At 48.1% G+C, this 12493-nt stretch overlaps 1 long non-coding RNA gene across 1 annotated transcript in view; it reads right to left on the reverse strand.

Annotated features, from left to right (window-relative positions):
• Positions 1 to 344: 344 nt before the first annotated feature.
• Positions 345 to 12493, reverse strand: part of LOC144299495 (uncharacterized) — a 65622-nt gene continuing 53473 nt past the window's right edge. Inside the window, exon 5 of the long non-coding RNA XR_013366200.1 lies at positions 345 to 913. This is a non-coding gene — a long non-coding RNA (uncharacterized LOC144299495). The remainder of the gene's footprint in view (positions 914 to 12493) is intronic.

Consider the following 12493-nt stretch of genomic DNA (forward strand, 5'->3'; position numbering starts at 1 on the left):
ATCAACTTCGGTGCATCCCACCTTCGATGAGTTCCTACACATTGGTTCAGAAAAACCTACACAATGATACAGAAAGGGCCATGTTAAACATACCGCAGGAAAAGGCAGGAGGCAATATTACCTTTATAGTATCATTAAAGTCATGTGGGCTTTTTTTTTTTAAACTATTAAAGAAAAACACTCAAATGAAAACACACTAAAATGTTAAGAGTTATGTTTGGGAATGAGAACTGTGAGTGAGTCATTTCTAAAGAACTCTTTTATTTTTCTCAATTTCCAAATTTTTGTTAACATTATGTGCTAATTTGATGATTATAAAATATCACACTCAATTGAGTCATCATTTACTGAACAACTAGTATTGCCCCACCATGAGAAAAGCCTCTTTTAAAGACATCCAAGGAAAGATAATCCACTAGGTGTTCTTTATTGGCACTATGATGAAAAGCGTTGACACGTCACCTTCATAAATTGTTTTATCGTCATGGAAGCAAAAGAAATGTCCACCAAAAGAAATGAAAATATCAGAAGCATGAATTCATCATTTTGGCTTCTTTTCAGTGCAATAAACAAAAATACGTGTCCTTTTCCCACATGTCTCCTTCCTCCCTGCCCTTGTATATATACATCACGCTCCTGGCCACACAAAATCTTCACACACTTAATATTTCCAGGAATTGTGCTCTTTCCTTAGGCATTTGCCTCTTTTCTTGCGACTGAGGCCCAGGAAAGTTCCTTGTGACCATGGCTTGCCCACACAGCCTCAGCCCCTCCTGAGTGAACACAAGCGGGAGGACAGGGCCTCTGACTCAGAATCACGTGTACCTGGAGTTCAGTTCCAGCTCTGCTGCTTCCTGGCTGCATCACCTTGAGCAAGTCACTTAATTCCCCTGTGCAACAATTTCCAAGCCTGCTAATGGAGAAAATATTTAAGTGAGAAGAAGGTAATAGTAAACCATGAGTTGCCAAAGTAATGATGAAATATTGACCCCTAAGAGTTTGTCAGGCACTGTGCTAAGTGCTTTACACACATAAATTATTTAAACTTCCCTCAATCCAATGAAGTAGATGCTGTTTCCCCATTTTACAGATGAGAAGACAGACCAGTAAGTCATCAGGACCACTCGTGGAGGGCTCCACTTGGAGCTAGACCCTGGTCTCATTCCATCCTTCTACCAAATCCCTTGCTAGTCCATTACCATACCCATTTTCTAGATAAGAACACTGTGGCTGGGAAGGATAAAAGGCTGGACCAAGCTCGCGAAGCTCAGTAGAGGCAGGTCTGTCATTTAATGCTTGCTCGCCTTCCTGCCCCATAAACCTCCACATTATATGGGCACCTGGTAGACACTTGGTAACTGGTACCCACCCCCTCACCTTACAACCAAGGAGCATCTTCTAATCTGGGACCTGACCACTTCTTGCTGTCACCCAGGCCCCTGCTCTGGCCTCCCAAAGAACAGACAAGGACAAGGAACAGCAAATCATCTCAAGTGCACAGAGAATGACCTCGAAGAGACGACGCAAAGCATCTGTTGCTCACATCAGCACAGCTGGGATCTGCGGCGCCCGGCCCTTCACAGGCCTAGGCAACCCCCAAGCTCCTGAAGATCACCCCACCATCCAGCCAGGGGTCTGGTTACAGGGAAAAGCTTTGAAGCCGAACAAGCTCAAGGGACGTGGACATTGCTCATTTTCCTGCCACATCTCTGAAATAATGGCTACTGTCTGACCAGATGCAATCGATATACTTCTGCCCTTTGCACACAGATGGGAAGTCATAAAAAAGAAATCTCCAAGGAGGCAGATAAAAGTTGGTGCCCAAAATCTTGTCTGGGATGAAAAGCTGTTTTTATCCAGAGCAAACAAAACATCATCCCTTGTCCTTTGAGGCGTCAAGAAGGAAGAACATGTGGTGTGTGTGGCATGTTGTGTTGAATCCTTGAAATGGGTTCACCTGCGAGTTTGCCAGCCTCCCCTGGTCTGCCCTGACTCAGACATAGATGTTCTTACCGTAAGGGCAGATCCACTGCAAGCCCGGCTATTTGGGGAGAAAAGGAAAGTGGGGAGCCAGAGACACATCTGTGAGTCATTTGAGTTGAAATGAGCACATTCCCTGGGCATGGAGGGTGGAGGAGGGGTTGGGGCAGTTGGTTCCCATTAAGCTTGGTAGCTTGAGAATTCCCTGCGTGCGGATGCGAGCAGGCCCCAGCCCTGGCCAGGGGGCCACAGAGCACTGGCCCCTGCTGCAGCCTGAGTGCGTCCCTCCTCCTCCGGCCACTGACGCAGGGGACCCCGGTGTCTCCCCCGGGGCCCAGAGAGGGAGAAGCAGCCAGGGGGCCTTGGGAGGCCAGGTCCTCCCATCCGCCCCATTTTCCAAGACCCCTAATTAGGTATTTACATGACAGGCCAATTACGGCCCTGAAAGAGTGGTTACAGGCCATGGGGTAATTAGTGACATTTTTAAAATACATTTTCAAACCGCACCAAACCATGTTTACACAATGTTAAGGAACTGGCTTCAGACCACAGGAGTGAAAAGAACTTTGCAAAGGCAGAGAAAACCCCGACTGTGGAGTATGAAGGGCAGTTGTGTTCTCTATGATGCTCGGGCTACGGGTGTGGGTTGATCGGTGCAGGGGCCGATGGAAGTTTCCCTGACTCCCGGAATCCAAGGGCCCCCTGCATACCGAGCACTTTCCTGAAGCTGGGCACGCTAGATGGACCACAAACCAGTCTCTTGACTCGGGGAGCCCACAGTTCTAATGTATGGCTGCCCTCATCCATGCCTACATTTAGTAACTCACTCAACAGACATTGATGAGGCACCTCCTATGAGCACAAGAGAGAAAAAAGGAGCCTTTGGAGGACCTCCTTGTTCTGGGTTATCTTGGGAGTCCTTTTGTTATTAGCCTCTCCTGGAAGCCAGGTCCACCTTGAGTGAATGTGCCATGTGCTGCTGAGGCTCAGCAAACCCAGAGCTAGGCACAGATCTTGATGTTTTTTCCAAGCTCATGGTCTTTGAATGGGTTTGGGGATATTATTCTCAATTTATTCACGTGTTCGTTCATTCATTCACTTGTTTACAAACTACCTGAGTTCCTACTCTGTAACAGATACAAGGCTAAGTATAGAGGATTCCAAAATAGACAAATAAGGTCTGGTCTCCGCCCGGGGCTCAGAGAAAGACTCTTGGGTCCATGATATGAGTGGAGTGCGTGAGCCCTGTGCTGAGGAAGCCTGAGGAGAGAAGTAAGCCCTGCCCTGCGTGGGGCTGAGTCTTCAAGAGTGGTAGTGGCCAGGCAAAGAGCAGGGAGGGGTTACTAGTCCCTGAGCAGGGCGTGAGCAAAGGCGCAGAGGTGAGAAGGGGTGAGGTGTGTGGAGGGTCGCATCTTGGGCGTGGCAAGAGATGAGCTGGGAAGGTCTAATGGATCCAGGTCATGGGGAGTGACAAGCAGCATCTGCATCCTACAAGGGATGGGAAGGGCCCAGTGCTGGGCCACAAAGTAGCACAAAAGGAATGCAAAGTCACTACCAAAATCTCCTAAAAGAATGGGGAGGAGATTGGGGCATTGCCGAGAGAGATAAAAAAAAGTCACAGGTCACCTTCCAACCTGAGGAGTGTCTGAGCAAGGTGAAGTGGTCAAATGTTGCCTGGGGATGGCCATCCCATGACTATGGACAGAACTCCATGAGAGGCAAGATCTGGAGCTGTGGGCACAAGAGTCCAGATGGAGACAGGGAGAAGGGGGGCGCAGAGAGGTTCAGATCCCTGCCGTTGAACAAATTTGGGACATTGAGCAAGCCACCGGTGACTTTTGCCCTCAGTTTTCCCATCTGTGAAATGAGAAGCCAATAGACCTGTATTTACAGTAGTGGTAGTTAAAATGCCCTATTAATTTAGGTGATATTATTGACGTTAACTATGATCACTAACATTTTTTGGCCCTATTCATCCCATTCCTAAGCATTTTATGTGTACTACTCATTGAATCCTTATAGAACCTCTATGCGGTATTGTATATGATGGAGCCCCATTTTCAAGATGAGGAAAGTTGAGCCCCAGAAAGGCTAAGTAACTTGGCCAAGGACTCAGATTTAAACCTCAGCTGCATCTAAGTCCAGATATCTCATGCCCTTAAGCCCCATGTCATGCACCATGCAAATCCTCACGTGAGACTCAAGTCCCAAAATCCATCCAACACACAAACACATACACATAATGTTGCATGTCATCTGCTGCTACTGTCTCCTTGACCAGACGGTTGTGTGTCCATCTCCAGAGCAAACCTTAGCCTTTCCCACTGAGTGAAATGCTTCACCCACTCCTTCCCATTCATGTAAACTCTCTGCATTCTTGAAGGTCCAGTTCAAACACCACCTCCTACAGGAAAATGTCTCAGGGCCCCCAGGGCCCTCCGCAGAATGGTCATAGCATGTCTCGCATCCAACACCACCTGTATTTGCTTCCTTGTGGGTATTGTATGTGCCCATATGTTATTTCCCTGCTTTGATCATGTCTCTCCCAGTCTTACAGGAGGTGCTCCCTCCCGAATGAGTATTTTTTCTATGCTCATTGTTCCAGCTACCAGAAGTAAGTCTGCAAACCAGACAGGCAAGGTCCCCGTCCTCAGTAGAGAGACCAGGTCATGCACAAGTAAACACATAAGGACATTTCACATAATGAGTATAAAAAAGGAGACGGGTTAACTCCATATGATAAATTGTGACTGGAGCAGGGGAGACTCTCCTTAAAGCAAGGAGTTGGTGGTAGATGAGCAGAAGCCTTACAAAATCAAAGGAGTTAGCTGTGAAAAGAACTTGAGAAAGGGAGTCCCAGGCAGAGGGAAACAGCAGATGCAAAGGCCCTGTGGCAACAGATATAGGCAAGGCAAGGAGAGGTGGCCTTCATGGCTGCAGCATGTTGAGCCCAAGAGGAGAGGTGGGAGACGAAGCCCAAGAGCTAGTGCAGGCCGGGGCATGAAGGTCCTCCGGAGGCACTTGGGCTTATTCTAAGTGGAGCTGGATCCACAGATCATCCCCTCTGAGGAGCTCATGAACCGAACAGCGGGCAGTTGCAGGAACATGCCAGCCCTATCTCTTGTGAGCATCCCCAGCCTCTTCCCATCCTGTATCAATTAGGCCACGGACTCCATTGCTCCTGACTTCAAAGGGGGAAAAATGGCAGAGAATTTACAAAGGACAATAAACCCGGTCCGTGGCAGGCTGCAAGCCCATAAACTTTTACCGGCTCCTCAACTCCCCAGAATACATCACTCCCTGCCCCACCACCAAAGCACTGCCTTTATCCACAGCCAGCACAATAAAAAAAAAAAATTTTATGGAATCGCACACCACCTGGGAGGAAAATCCTGGAAATAACATTTGCCTCAAGGAAGCATTCTAATTTGGAATGATTGAGGCCATTGTCCAGGGTGCCAGCTTACGGGTACCAGGTGCTCTTCACCAACGCTCAAGGACCCCAGCTGGATGGCTCATCCCCTGTGTGACCTGCGGCAAGGCACTGCCCCTTCTGGCCTCAGATTCCCCTACTTGGAGTGGTGGCTCTGGGTCATCTACTAGCACTTCTCCATTCTTGCAGACCCAGAAACCTGTAAGTACTTCTCAGGGATTCCCTAAGAACGCATTGGGTAGTACTGGTCATTGGTACACACGTCAGGAACAGCATTCTTGTGCACGGCAGGCAGTCTTATAAACTGGCACATCTTTGGGGAAGACAGTTTGGCCTTATGTATCAAGAATCTTAAAAAAAAAAAAAAATAGCACACACACTGGGACCCAGGAGATGATCACTTCAAAATACGAAGGTGTGGATCAATGGTTCTCAATTGGGAGCAATTTTGCTCCTCCCACCCAAGGGACCCTTGGTGAGGTCTGGAGATAAATTGGGTAGTCACGGCTCATGGGGAGAGGGTGCTATTGGCACCTAGTGGGTGGGAGCCAGGGATGCTGCTCACCATCCTCAGTGCACAGCACCGGGCCTCCGTACAAGCCACCACAACAAAGCCTCGCCCACCCCAAAATGTCCAGGGTGCCAAGGCTGAGAAACCCTGGTTTAGCCCGAAGGACATTCACCCGGTGTTGTTTCAGGAACTGTAAAATAAAATTGTAAAAACTGGAAAACAGAGGGGAAAAACTGAAATGCAAAATAAGAAGGAATGAGTTTAATGGGATTCAAGGCAGTCAGGAAACGGCGAGCAGTCTCGTGCTCAAGGGCCCAGAGACAGACTGCTGCCCGGGTTCAGATCTTGCCTCTCCCACTTATTATGTGAGTGACCTTGGGCAGGTCTCTCTCTACCTTCCTGGGTCTCAGTTTATTTATCTGAAAACTGGGGATAAGAATCATCAATCACTCCTCCATGGGGTTGTTGTGCTAACCCCACAGGGGGAGAATCCGGGCATAGCGGGTTCAGTTCATGCCTGGCCCTGTGTGCCTTTGAGTCTGCAAGCCTGGGGAGGGACACAGAAAAGCATGCCTGGTAGGGAAGATGAGCTGGCAGCCAGCTGAGCGTTGCTTTAGAGCCTGCCGTGACCTGTAGCTAGAATTACGTGGTGAGAGCCCGTTAGGGGCCCAATTCTGTGTGTCCTTAGGGTACCTTCGACAGTATAGAGCACACTTGCAGAGTGGCTTACCTTATATCTCACTGTCCCATTCCAACCTCACCACAACCCCCCGAAGTAGAGTTAAGTGTCATCCCTACTTTATAGAAGATGACACTGAGGTTCAGAGAGGACAGTAACGTGCCCAAGGCAACTTGCTGCTAAGGCAGTGGAGCAGGTAAGATCCCACACCACGTCTGTCTGACGCCAGAGCCCAGCCCCCGCCCCCTGCATTGGGTGGCATTCCTGAAAGGCTTTACATTACACGGGCTCCGATAGGTGTTACATATTTGTCAGAGTTTTCGTAACACAAATGCGGCGGGGGCCAACTCGGCCCAGGTGCCCACGTGCCCTCCTCCCAGTTTAAGCATGCTCTGGGAAACTTCTCAGTCCTGGGCCAACGGGGATGCTTGGCCACCCTCCTTGGGGTCAGGTCTGTGTCTCTGCTTCCCTCTGGGTACCCAAGCCTGGTGAAGATTCAGTCGTCTAAGGCTTAGAGCCTTTTTGAAGGCACAAGGGAGAGGTTGCAGGCACTTTGGCAGATATGTCAGAAAACCTGGTTTTGCCACAAACTCGCTGCTTAAACCTAGGCTTCTTTAGAAGCTTCCCTTGTCCACTGAAAACAGGTGGAACGGACTTGAATTTCTCCCAAAGTCACCTATTATTCCGATGTAGGGCTTCCATCCATCCATCCATCCATCCATCCATCCATCCATCCATCCCTCCCTCCAGAATACAGCGTGTGGTTGGCTTCGTAGGCCTGAAAACCCACTCGGACCCTCCAGCTGTGTGACCTTAGGTAAATCACCCACCTCTCTGCCTCGGTTTCCTTATCTGTAAAACCTGGGTAATAATGGGAATCCATTGCACAGTACAAGCAAAGGATTTATAATGGGGCTTTGGCACACCGGAAGCGTTCAGTAAATATTAGCTTCTAGTATATTAACACTCGTTTATGGATGCACTCGTTTCACTCAGTAAATATTAACTGAACACCATATACTTGAGACAAAATCCTCGTGGTTCCTGCCTCTCTCACATGAAAAAGCCCAGATTCCAAATCCAAATGAATTAATGACCAACTCCTTCCCTTCTGAAGTCGAGATTAAAGGGAGAGAGAGAGAGAGGCAGAGAAGGAGGGAGAAGCTGCTGCCCTCCCTGACGCCCAAGCCGAAGCCCACGTCCCACTCTGCACCGCCAGCCATAAATCCATCCCCGGGTGAGGCTCTTCCCAGCTGGCGTGGAGGCCGTTTAGGCCTCTGCACGGCCCTTCCTCCACAACTGGCTGTAATTACCCACTGGATAATGATCAGGTCAGCCACTTAGCTCAAATACCTCTCAGCTTGGCACTCAGGGAACAGCACAAGCAAAACACCTTCCTTCCTTCGTCCCGTGAGCCTCCCAGCCTCCAGCTAAGCCGACGTCGGAAGGCCCTTGCCAAAAACGCTCCCCTGGGAATAAACCGCCTTGCCGAGTTGAGTGTGCCAATGCCTTAAATTGTTTTATGTTTTGTGTCTCTGTGAATTAGAAGCTGTTAAGAGAAGGCCGCCCAAGGAAACCAAGCACAAAATATATTTGGTTACAGATGGATGGGAGAGGTTTCTTGTTGCCTTTTTTTCTTGTTGTTGTTTCCTAAGAGACTGAGCTTGAGTTGTTTTTGTTTTTCTTTTTGAAGTTGCTGATACGTTTGGAACTGGGTTCTTGGAGCCCAAAGGGTGTAAGGAGCACACCCTCCTGGGAGGGGAGGAGACATCCCCGTCTATAAACATCCCTGCTGGGGTGATGGCATTGGCCCCAGAATCACCACCCGCCCCCAGACACGTGGTCAAGGGCAACCTTTGGAAGCAGGGAAAATCCCCCACCAGCGGCATCCCCGATACCGCCAATGCTCTCTCTACAGCCTTCTCATCACTCCGATCCTTGCTGAAGCACACAGATTCAGCATCTTCCCTGCATCTCAAATACAAATCCTGCATCTTGCCCTCACCACCTGGGCAAACCCCGTGTGCCTCAGTTTTCTCATCTGTGAAATGGGGAGAATGTGGGTACAACCGATACTGCCACCACCATCACCACCAGCAGCCCTGAAGGCCTTATCTGAACAAACTCTAAATTCTGGAGATGAGGAAGAGTTTAGTTGAGAAGAAGGATGGTTGGATCCATAAGCAAATGTCATGGGGATGAAACTCAAAGCGTGACCCCATATGTAACCTCCCACCGAAGTAGGAAGTTTCCCCGCCTCTCCACTGCACAGCTTCCTTTACGTCATCTGGGCCCGAGTCTTAGTCCAACCAGATGTAAGTTAGACAAGAAGAGGTAACAGACATTGCTCGGAAGGGCAATCACATCGTGATGTCTGCAGGAAGCACATGGGTCTTGGACCACGGGTTTGGACCTGGCTCTACCACTTATCAGCTGAGTGCCCCTGGGAACGAACCTGAACCTCTGTGATCCTCAGTGTCCTTACCTGTAACATATGGCTAATGCTGCCTGCCTTCATGTTTGTCATAGGGGTGAACTACAATCATCCATGTACAGTGGCCACCACCATTAAGATCTCAAGAAGTATATTATCAAGTTATGAAACCCCAGGTCACTGCAGAGCCTTATCCTCTCCACACACACACCGAACACTTTTACTAGATGCAAGGTGGCAGCTCACCATCTCAGAGTCAGCAGGGTAGTAGTTCCTTCCAGAGAAAAGAAGAAGTCCAGGGAGCTTAAAATGAAGATGTCATTTTTATTGTAAAAAAATAAATTAAAAAATGTAAAAAGATGCTGTGCATTAGGGCATGATTGGCTGTCCCAGGAAAAAGGTGGCAGAAGCGGTTTGGGGGGGCAGTGGAGGACTGAAGTCACAGTGTAACTCCGGTGAGCTGACAAGTCCAAACAGATTCAAGTGATTCAGTCCCGTTTCTTGTCATATCTTTGAGATCTGTGTTCTGTCTTTGGGTCAGGAAACCCCTCAGAGAAGTGGACTTCTCGTTTCCCTACACGGTTCCTATACACATGGTGGGGATCCTCCTATGACCAAGGGCTCCCCCGGAGCTCCAGTACAGAGGAGTGATGGAACAAGAAGGGGAGACAGACCGAGTCTGAGCCGCTTGCCTCCCTGCCTCCCACAAAGAGGAAAGTCATTCAGTGGCTTTGGAAGGGTTTTGTTCTCTGGGGGTTTGGGGTGCCTGGAAAGAGAGGCAAAAATCACCTGGAGGAAGCTAACTAGAGGACCCCTAGGCTTGCACCAGCCGATGACAAACTGAAAAGGAAAGGAAATGTCACTAGCTGTTCACAGAGGAGAATGGAGTCAATACCCAGGATTGTCCTTTATTCTAAAGATCCTGTTTTTTCTATACCTACTGTTTTGAAAAGATTGCCTCTTTTGCACGGGCCCTGAGTGGCCAGTGCTTGCCAGCCTCTCCTCTCCTTCTTCTGCCAGCAAAAGGATGTCAGGCAGTTCAGGTGCCCCGGGTCCACTGATCCTTGGCCTCTGGACGACAGGCTTCTATTTCCTGGGCAATCAGAGGAGAGGGTAGGAGGAAACCTTTCTGATGCCAAAATCAGAGAAAGGGAGGGAAACACAGCCGCCAGGAAGGAGGATGCAAAAGGGAAAGGACAGAGGGCACAAGAGGTTAAGCGACCCGTGCGGCACCAAGCTGGACTGTGATGGGGGTAGAAGAGGACTGAAAGTCTGGACGGATCTTTCTACCAAAGCAACTCGACCTCAGGACTGAAACTTTACAGTCACCATTTTGACCAAGGAGCACATTTACAGCTTGCAGACAGCTAGCTCTTGCAGACAGCGGTGTTGAAAATCCTACTTAAGGGGCACCTGGGTGGCTCAGTGGTTGACCATCTGCCTTTGGCTCAGGGTGTGATCTCCGGGTCCTGGGATCAAGTCCCACCTCGGGCTCCCTGCAGGGAGCCTGCTTCTCCCTCTGCCTGTGTCTCTGCCTCTCTCTGTCTCTCATGAATAAACAAATTAAATCTTTTTAATAAATAAAATAAGATAAAATAAAATCCTACTTAATTTGGCAAAAGACTCAGTTGGTGACCCAATGCCAGTCTCCTGGTGAGTTTTAGAATTACATTGCTTGTGACCTTCCAAGGTTGACGAAGCAGTGCTCGGGCATGTGAAGTTGATTTCTCTCCAAGCGTTGTTCCTTTTGTTCTGGGTAAGAGAGGAAGGGGGGTCTCTTCCTGAGAGAACATGGGGGGATAAGCCACCTTCTGAATTTCATTAAAATAAACAATCTCTTAGTAATTTTTTAAAAGCTGATTATTGACTTATGAAAGTCTATATGATGCCAGATTTGGGGGTAATGGGAATGGAAATGAACAGTTAATGTTTGGGAGTAACTTCCACGGGGCAGGCAGAGGCTAATGCGCTCTGTGCCTTACTTAGGGGGCAGGAAAGAAGGTAATGAGTCTTTTCATAAAGGGGAAATTGCGATTGATGGAATGGGGAGGGAGAGAGGAGAGGAAGGAACCAAGAATGATTCCCAGATTTTTGTCCTAAACTACTGGATTCACTGTAGGGCATTCCTTAAGCTGAGGAACATTACATAGGGGAAAAATAGAGGGCTGGGGAAGAATGATATGCTGCCCCTTTAGACCAGTAGAATTCCCAGTGGCTGAGAGCTCTCCAAGCACCACCAGTGCCTGAGAGCTATCCAAGCACCAATTGCCAAAAAACTCGGATTTCAACTCCAGGATGGACACAGGATGAGAGACTTGGATTTAAACATCAACCGTCTAGATGGTCCCAGGAAATACTGAACTGTGTGTTGAGCCCCATCCACCATCTCACTACCCTCCATGGCTTTTCCACCCTCTAGACTTTCCTAGGGAGGCACAAGGCCCCCTGTAGAGGAGTTACTCTTAACTTGTCATATAACTCTCGTAGACAATCTCGAGAATAATAGTAAGTGTAACCAATAGCTCTCCAGGACCTATGGCTTCCCAAGCAGCTTTACATACTCAATCCCACTTCTGTAATAGGATTCCTTGGGTTGCAAATGACAGAGAGCCAATTCAAATGAGCTTAAGCAAAAATGGAATGTACTGGTTGGTGTGTTTTTCCCTGTTCCTACAGAAAACAGAAGCCAAGACAGGGTCAGGCAGTCAGGAGATCTACTCTGAAGGAGTAGATACTTCTGAAGGACAAAGGAACCCAAGTTGCACACGTTTGAGGCTTCCAACTTGATACTCACAGAGGAGAGACTTGAGCGGCACATCTCCGTGGGTGCCCCAGATAACCAAGAGAGAAGCTTTAGGCCTAGCTGAACCCAAAGTTCTATTAGAATATTTCCTTAGATTCCTCTCTGTCTTTTTCTATCTCTGTCTCTCTGTCTCCATCTCTCGTACCTTCTTTCCTCCTCCATTACTTTCACATTTCTTCTGGGTCTAATTGACATAAAACAAAAGATGGCTCTTAACAACACCAGGCTTAGATTATTCCTAGAGAAGCTCATAATTTCTAAAGAAGGGAAACCCACCGCATCCCAGCATTCCCCCAATCTCAGCAGAGGACTCACATGTTTGCCCTGAATCAATCCACCACATCCAAGGGGATAGAGATGCCCTAAATAGCCAGGCCGAATAGGGAAGGAGTCTTTGAAGTCTTTTATGAGCTTAATATACTGTAAAATTTAAGATAAAAGAATATGATATGGAAAATGTCAATGTGTTCTAATATACTGTGGAATAGAGTGACTTCTGGACATAAATGTGTTTATAATTCTATTTTTATATGTATTGCATGGTCTAATGGTTTGAGAAATAAAAACAAAACCAGAAATCACTAGTAATTTCCATCCCCAGGTATTAACCTTCTAAAAGACATACAAAGCCAAGATTTTAATGTAAAATATTT

Source organism: Canis aureus, chromosome 27, assembly GCF_053574225.1.
Source record: "Canis aureus isolate CA01 chromosome 27, VMU_Caureus_v.1.0, whole genome shotgun sequence".
Classification (NCBI taxonomy): domain Eukaryota; kingdom Metazoa; phylum Chordata; class Mammalia; order Carnivora; family Canidae; genus Canis; species Canis aureus.